The sequence below is a fragment of the Apium graveolens genome, chromosome 9 (assembly GCF_009905375.1).
Source record: "Apium graveolens cultivar Ventura chromosome 9, ASM990537v1, whole genome shotgun sequence".
Classification (NCBI taxonomy): Eukaryota; Viridiplantae; Streptophyta; class Magnoliopsida; order Apiales; family Apiaceae; genus Apium; species Apium graveolens.
In genome coordinates, this window is record NC_133655.1 from 96,854,703 (window position 1) to 96,862,641 (window position 7,939).

At 34.8% G+C, this 7,939-nt stretch overlaps 1 non-coding gene across 1 annotated transcript; it reads left to right on the forward strand.

The window, feature by feature from the left end:
• The first annotated feature begins 695 nt into the window (after positions 1–695).
• On the forward strand, positions 696–802 carry LOC141687606 (small nucleolar RNA R71). Its single transcript, XR_012561097.1, has one exon. It is a non-coding gene; the product is annotated as a small nucleolar RNA R71 (small nucleolar RNA).
• Positions 803–7,939: the final 7,137 nt, after the last annotated feature.

Consider the following 7,939-nt stretch of genomic DNA (forward strand, 5'->3'; position numbering starts at 1 on the left):
GTGCATTGGCAATTTTCCCTATTTGGTTCTCCAGAGTCTTGATTTAAACCACTGGGCTTTTGCACATAAGCCTCAAGTCCTCCAATTCAGATTTTTCATTAACAGATGGAGTTGGACCTCCATGAGATTGTTGTTACATCCCTTGTGGTTGAAACTGATGTTTTGGTGCAAACTGTTGCTGGAAACCAGGAGGATTGAATTGCTTATTTCAAAACTGCTGGTACGGCTGTTGCATTGCATTCTGATTGTTGCTCCAGCTGAAGGTCGGATGCTTACGGTTGTTAGGATGGTACGTGGCAGGAACTGGCTGCTGTAGCCTTTGAAAGTTGCTCATAAACTGAGCTGATTCATAAGATATAGCACAATGCTCCGTCGCATACGCACCTGCACACAACTCACACATACTGGCTATCTGATTAACTGCATAATTGGCCAGAGAATCGATTTTCATAGCTATCGCCTTTAGCTGAGCAGTGATAGCCGTAGCTGTATCTACCTTAAGAACTCCTGCTACCTTGCCCCGTGGCATTCTCTGAGTTGGGTTCTGATATTCATTCGCAACCATTATCTCGATCAGCTCATAAGCTTCTTCATAGCTTTTAGCCCATAGAGCTCCACCTGATGCTGCATCGAGCATAGGTCTCGACTGTGCTTCCAACCCATTATAGAAGTAATTTATCACCTTCCAGTCGGGCATTCCATGATGCGGACACTTTCTCAGCATCTCCTTATAACGCTCCCAAGCTACACATAGAGATTCCCCTGATTGTTGTGTAAACTAAGTAAGAGCATTCCCGATTGCAGCTGTCTTTGCCATAGCGAAGAATTTAGTGAGAAACTTTTGAGCAAGATTGTTAGGTCACACACACTGTAGAGGGGGTGAATACAGTATAAAGTACAATCAAATCGAACTTTAATATCTCAAGTAACAGAAAACAAACTTTATTGAAACAATAAACTCTGTTATAGTATGGAACTGTTACCTCTCAGTGATGAATAATTATCACGAGAGCTGCTAGGGTTACAATGAATAATCTTCTCGAATATGATAACACTTATAGTGTAAACCCTATGTCTGTGTTTATATACTACACAGTTTCAAGATAATCGCTAATTGATATGGAATATACTTCTGCTTCCTAAAATATATCAATCAGATATCTTTTCTTCCAAGTATTCTATTTTTCATAGATTCCTTCTTCATGCATATCTCTTCTTATGTTTATCTTGATCTTCTTTCCTTTAATCAGCTATTATCTTTATCTGAACGTCCTTCAGCACTTAAGTTCTGATATCCATCTTCTGATGATTATCTTCTGATAATATAAGTACTGATATCCTTAAGTCTTGACTTCCAGTAAGTACTGATATATCCTGTTTTAAGTAAGATCTGAAAACTAAACATAAATCATATTAGCCATGACATTATCAAATATATCTAACAAAGATCTTCCCAAGTAACAATCGAACGAGCTGGTAGAGAGTGTAACCAGCCCTTAGCCTTATCCCTTAGAGAGAATGGGAAAAGCCTCAATTTTACAGCATCTTCAGAGACATTGTTGAACTTGAAAGTGTTATAAATCTGAATGAAGTCCCTAATATGCATGTTAGGATCTTCTGTTGGAGCACCCCTAAACTGAACCGAGTTCTAGACCATCTGGATCATGCCAGGCTTGATCTCGAAGGTATTAGCCGCGATGGCTGGCCTGACAATGCTCGATTGAATGTCCATGATCTTTGGTTGAGAATACTCTTTCAACACTTTCGTTGCTGCTGCTGGAACTCCCATTGTAATGATTACTTCTTCTTCTCTTTCTTGTTCAACTTTATCAACTTCTTCAAGAACTTCTTCTTCCACTTCTTCAATAGTTGCCTTAAGAGACTGAACGTGTTCGCATACACGCTCTCTCGAGTACCTGAAACACAAACAAGTAAACCGTGAAATTAAAAGAATCTGAGTCAGTGAACTTTAACGACCACTGATGTCAAGCACATAAACTAAAAATTGACACCGAGTCCCCAATAACGGTGCCAAAAACTTGTTCGCACTAAAACACACGTGAAAATACACGCAAGCATACGTGATCACAAGTAGTATAAGATTTAAGTCGAGTTCCTTCCCAAAGAGATTGGTTTAGGTTTAGTTTAGATTATGCACTTATACAACAATGTATGATTATCGTTCACAGCTAAGACAAGTAACAAGTTTGAGTTGATTAACTACTTAAGAGATTATACTAGCATGCATTAACTAAGAGATTAAAATTAATTTACTTATATGAGAATAAAATATGGGATTCTAACTTCATTAAATACTTCATTCAAAGTTTATGTCTTTAACAAGAGCATGCGATGGTGATGATAACCAATCAGATAACACGAAATTAGTATACGCTATCTTTCAATATACGTATACCCTACTACTAAGCATCCAAAAATAAGATAGAAACCGAATAGACACCAATTATGATTAGACCTTATATGTCTATAGAATTTAAAAATATAACGGTTGAAGACAGGTTATATATTATGATTACATAGGGTGTGTAAGATGGTTAAAATTACACTACGAATTATGCATGTCAATTCATACATAAACCTATGCTAGCATGGCAAGTTCTAAACATATATATTCACTGTCGCTTCAATAGAAATTAACAAACATTCTTAGATGTTAGCTACGCATCAAGGACGAATAAGCATAACCAAACTAGGGTATCATAAATTACCACACACTAAAGATTTAAACAATTAACTATTGAAATCCATAAATAAATCTGCTAGAACCCCATGACAACGATTAGTTCAAGATCGAACACATCATCACCATGGATTCCAATGAAAATATGGTAATAAATAAGTTCAGAATACTACGATAGAATATCAAAGTCTAGGGTTTAGAACAAAACAAAAACAAGCATCCAAAAGTATCGCCTAAATCGAAGAATAAAAAAGTATAAAACTAGATCTTCTTCTCTTTAGTCGTCTTGCGTGCTCTAGGTCTTCTTAATGTTCTCCCTTGCTTCCTTATTGATAAAAATGTCTTTTTATCTTTATATATAAGCCCCAAGTCGACCAAGACTCTTAAAATCATCAAATACCACTCAAAATAGGATTTTGTAGCATTCTAGCGGGTGCGTGCACACTGAAATAGGCGCGGGCGCACTCTATTTCTGCCAAACGGGCGCGGGCGCACCTGGCCTCTGTGATTTTCTGCAGTTTCTTCTTTTGGCCGTATCTTGAGTTCTGCTCATCAGAATTGGGCGATTCAAAAGCCCATGCAAAGATAACCAGATTGTCTTAAATTTGAGAATGATCTAGACTTCAAAATCTGATCTCTTATCAGCATAAAATCATTGTAAAGCTCCTTTCCTGGCCTCTTATTAGCATAAAAACATTGAAAAACTCATTTCCTCCTTCTGACAAGTGCCCTGCAATGCAATTACACAAAACATATAAAAAATACCAAATACTTGAGTCCAAAACACCAACTTAAGCCGAAAATGAAGCGTTCCAAGTGGATATAAATTCCACTTATCAATGACCACATTTGAAAATTGAACATCCTTTTTTCACACTCCATCATGCCTTTTACCATATTATTTGCACACCATTATTGGTAACCTGATCGACTTGAATTGGTTAAAACTAGCTGAGGTGTTGTGGCACCCTCCAAACCCGGGTCAGAAGTTTGGGGGCCACACACACACACACCTTATTTATAACCTGCTTATAACAATATTAAAGGTAAGAATAATATGAAGTGACCCTACTTACCAACTACCACGGATCGCAACAGGTTAAAGTATGCACACAAGCCACACACATACACACTTATATTAAAAACGCCAAAATCCCAACTATTTATACTTACAACTGAATATTAAACATTATTACAAACTTCACAAACTTAAACTATTCTAAAAGCCGTTAGCAAGCTTATTTCGATCAACCTGGAATCCTAACTCTCGCACTGGATTGAGGATCCTCGCTACCAACCGGTTCCTTCTTAACTGGAAAAGAGTACAAACAAAATCGCACAAATGAGCTAACTAGCTCAGCAAGTCATATTGACAATACTGAGAATAAATAATAATCAAGTGAAATGAGTTAAGGTATCAAATGAACAATGAATAATGATTTAGTAATGGATATTAGATTTTCATTTCAAAAACCAAGGTTAGGCTGCTGATCAGTCACGCACTAACCCCGAGCAAGGCACACAACTCTGCTCTAATTACTGGATCCAAGGCACGCATTGGCCTAACTTGACCACCAATCTGGCCTGACCACGAATCTGGTCCACAATTTTATAAAACAATCCAATTATATCACAATAATATAATAAACAATGTAAAGCAATAAATATATTCATAAACAACATTGGATTTCCAATCATGATATGGTTTCAATCTTCATAAGGAAATAATATGGCTATTACAAAGAATGGCTATCAAGTGGTGAAAGAATTGGATAACAAAAGAATCAAAGTTTCGGAGTTACAAGGATTTGGTCTTTCAATGCATAAGGTACAATGGTTTGAGTATGTAAGTAATCTTGGTTTAGTGTTCAGTATTTAGTTTGTATGTATTTGTGGAGTAGTATCGTATATATGTGGTTCGTAGTCGGGTATTCAATAATCAATGGTTCAGAAAGAATAAGGTTTACGGCTCAAAGATCAATAACTGGAATCAAGGTTTAGGGTTCAGTGCTTCAAAGCACTTGTAATATAAAACAGAACTATCAACTATTCACAGTATATCTCGAGAAAGTTCAGAAACTTGCCTGGTATTAGCTTGCTATACTTCACTAACTTCCAATCACAATCTCCTACTCCTCGACTACTTGCTTCCCTTTTCTACACCTTGCCTCTTCTGCTCACATATCATAAGTATCTATCAATACTCAACTCATATGAATCTATTCAGTATATGCTTCTATCTACCCTTCGTGTTATCCAAATCCGATTTACGGATTGAAAGTTATGATTAAAACAGTCATATAACGTACACATACGCATTTAACATGTTAATCAATGCACATATAACACATAACATTTAAGATTTTTGATTGAAAATACTTTTCAAAGAAGGTTAAATGTTAAAAAGATTTTTCAGATATTTAATTTGAATTTTAAAACATTTTTCAGAATTTAAACGGGTCGTTGAACCATTTTTGAAACAATAAACAGGATTCGATTGGCCGATTCTGGCTTCAAAATAATTTTATAATAATTATCGAGCCTTCAAAACAATTTAGAATAATATTTTAAAGCTCAAAACTATTTTTCAGAATTTTTAAATCAGAAATAATAATTAAATCTAATTAAATAATTAATTAAAATTAATTATTAACTAATTAAAATAATTAATCAATTTATTTTTGAATTAATTGACCAATTAACTAATTAATTATTAACTAAAATTAATTAACTAGTTAATTCAGATTTATTTTAAAATTTAAAATAATTTTTGGAATTAAAATAATAATTTTTAGAATATTTAATTATTAAAAATGAATTTCTGTAATTAAAATAAATAGAAAATATGATCTACTACTCACCAGGAACATAACCCAACAATCAAATCAGTCTAATAACCCCAGAGTTGGCCGGAAATTGGCCGAGAACTTCGCCGGTTCCGGCGAACTTTGTTTGCTTCGATTCGAGCAAACCAGGAATCGTAACTTGTTGTAATATACATGATTCGATTGCAAATTCAACAAGGAACACGATACAATCAACAAAAACATCTAATAACCCCTAAAACAAAAAGCCCCAAATTTCAATTAAGAACATTCATACGGGTTATATACCCTAATTTTGAAATTCGAGAATTAAACCCAATTTTGAACATGTTATTGAACTCCAAATCAGTCATATAATATATCAAAATCATCAGGAAGAAAAGATCTACAACATGCAATCATCAAATCATCCAAACAATCATCCGAACAAAAATTCATAATTTTAATCAAAATATTTCAAAAATAAATAATAATATAGAAAATAACCTTTGATTTCTGCATTTCTGAAACTTGTAGAATCTGAAAAAACACCTCAAACCCTTCATTTTGGTTACTCCAACTTCCCCAACCGATTTCAATAACACCTTGAAACTGTAGTTTGATTCTCAGAAGGTTTTATGAAATTAGGGTTTTCTCTGGAAAATTCTATAATTATTATTTGTAAATGATTTTCGGTACGAAATAAAATGCGGTAAGGGCTATTTATATTTACGGAAAATTAGTACGTCGTTAGATCATTCCGGATATAAAATAGTACGTTTATTTATAAAAACAGAACCAAAACGGTATCGGTTTTCGGGATAATTATCCAAATCTGTACAATTTGTACTACGGTCTTGATCTCAGCACCTGGTTACACGTATAACGAGGTGATAAAATATAATAGTTTAATAAAAAAGATCACGTTTATCGAAAATACGAGTTTTATTGATTTACCGAAACAAATTTTGAATCAAAAATATTACGCCGGGACCCGCACAGGACAAACCGTACGCCAGATCAAAAAAGTCAAAACATGGAAAATGCTTGGAATATTGCAATTAGGTTAGGAAGAAGTTGTCGGAAGAGTTTCGGGTTATAAAAACCTAAAAACGGGTGAAATCGGCTGGTTACCGATTATATAAAATGATTTAAAGATACTCGGAAAAAGAATTTATTAAATCCATAAATTCTCTATAAAATCATAAATCAACATAAAAATAAATAGAAAGATATGACAATTATCTATATTTTATTTTGGACATATAAAGATTAGAATACTCAATTTATATTATTTTTAATCACCCAAACACATATAGCACTTAACAAATAATTCACAGAATACATACTGAAAATGCATAATATTTATTTATTAGCAAAAATAATTACACGATATATCCCTGATATTACATCCTTCCCCCCTTAAAAGGATTATGTCCTCAGAATCTCCTAAGAAAACAAATGAGGGTACTTTTCTCTCATATCACTCTCTAACTCCCAGGTTGACTCTTAACCTTTGGGTTTCTCCACAATACTCTTACTAACTTTACCACTTTATTTCTTAACACTTTCTCTCTTTCTTCTAGAATCTCTATCGGGCTCTCTACATACGACAAATCTGCTTAAAGTTCTATTGGCTCATACTCAATTACATGCCTGGAGTCTGGAATGTACTTCTTAAGCATCGATACGTGAAAAACATTGTGAATGTGCTCCATGTGTGGGTGTAACACCAACTCATAAGCTACTTTTCCCACATGTTTTAGAATCTCAAAAGGTCCGACATATCTAGGGCTTAGTTTTCCTATCTTCCCAAATCTTGTCAATCCCTTCCGCGGTGACACTTTCAACAATACTAGATTTCCTTCTTCGAATTCCATATCTTTCCTTGATTGGTCTGCATACTTCCTCTGACGGTCTTGTGCTGCTATTAATCTCTTCTGGATAACTTCAATAACTTCCTTTATCTGTTGCACCAATTCAGGCCCAAGTATCTTGCGTTCTCCTACTTCATCCCAATATACTAGAGATCGACATTTGTGTCCATAAAAAGCTTCAAATGATGGCATCCCAATACTGGCATGATAACTGTTGTTGTAAGCAAATTCTACCAAGGGTAAATGCTCATCCCAACTTCCTTTGAAATCAATAGCACAAACGCGTAACATATCTTCAATTGTCTGGATTGTTCGTTCACTTTGGATGTCCGTCTGTGGATGGTAGGCCATACTCATATTCAGTCTCGTTCCCAAACATTCTTGAAAACTCTTCCAAAATCTCGAATTAAATCTCGGATCTCGATCGGATACGATAGACACAGGAACTCCATGACGAACTACGATCTCTTTCAGGTACATATGGACCAACTTGTCTAGTGAAAATTCATTTATAGGCAGAAAATGAGCTGACTTGGTAAGTATGTCCACTATAACCC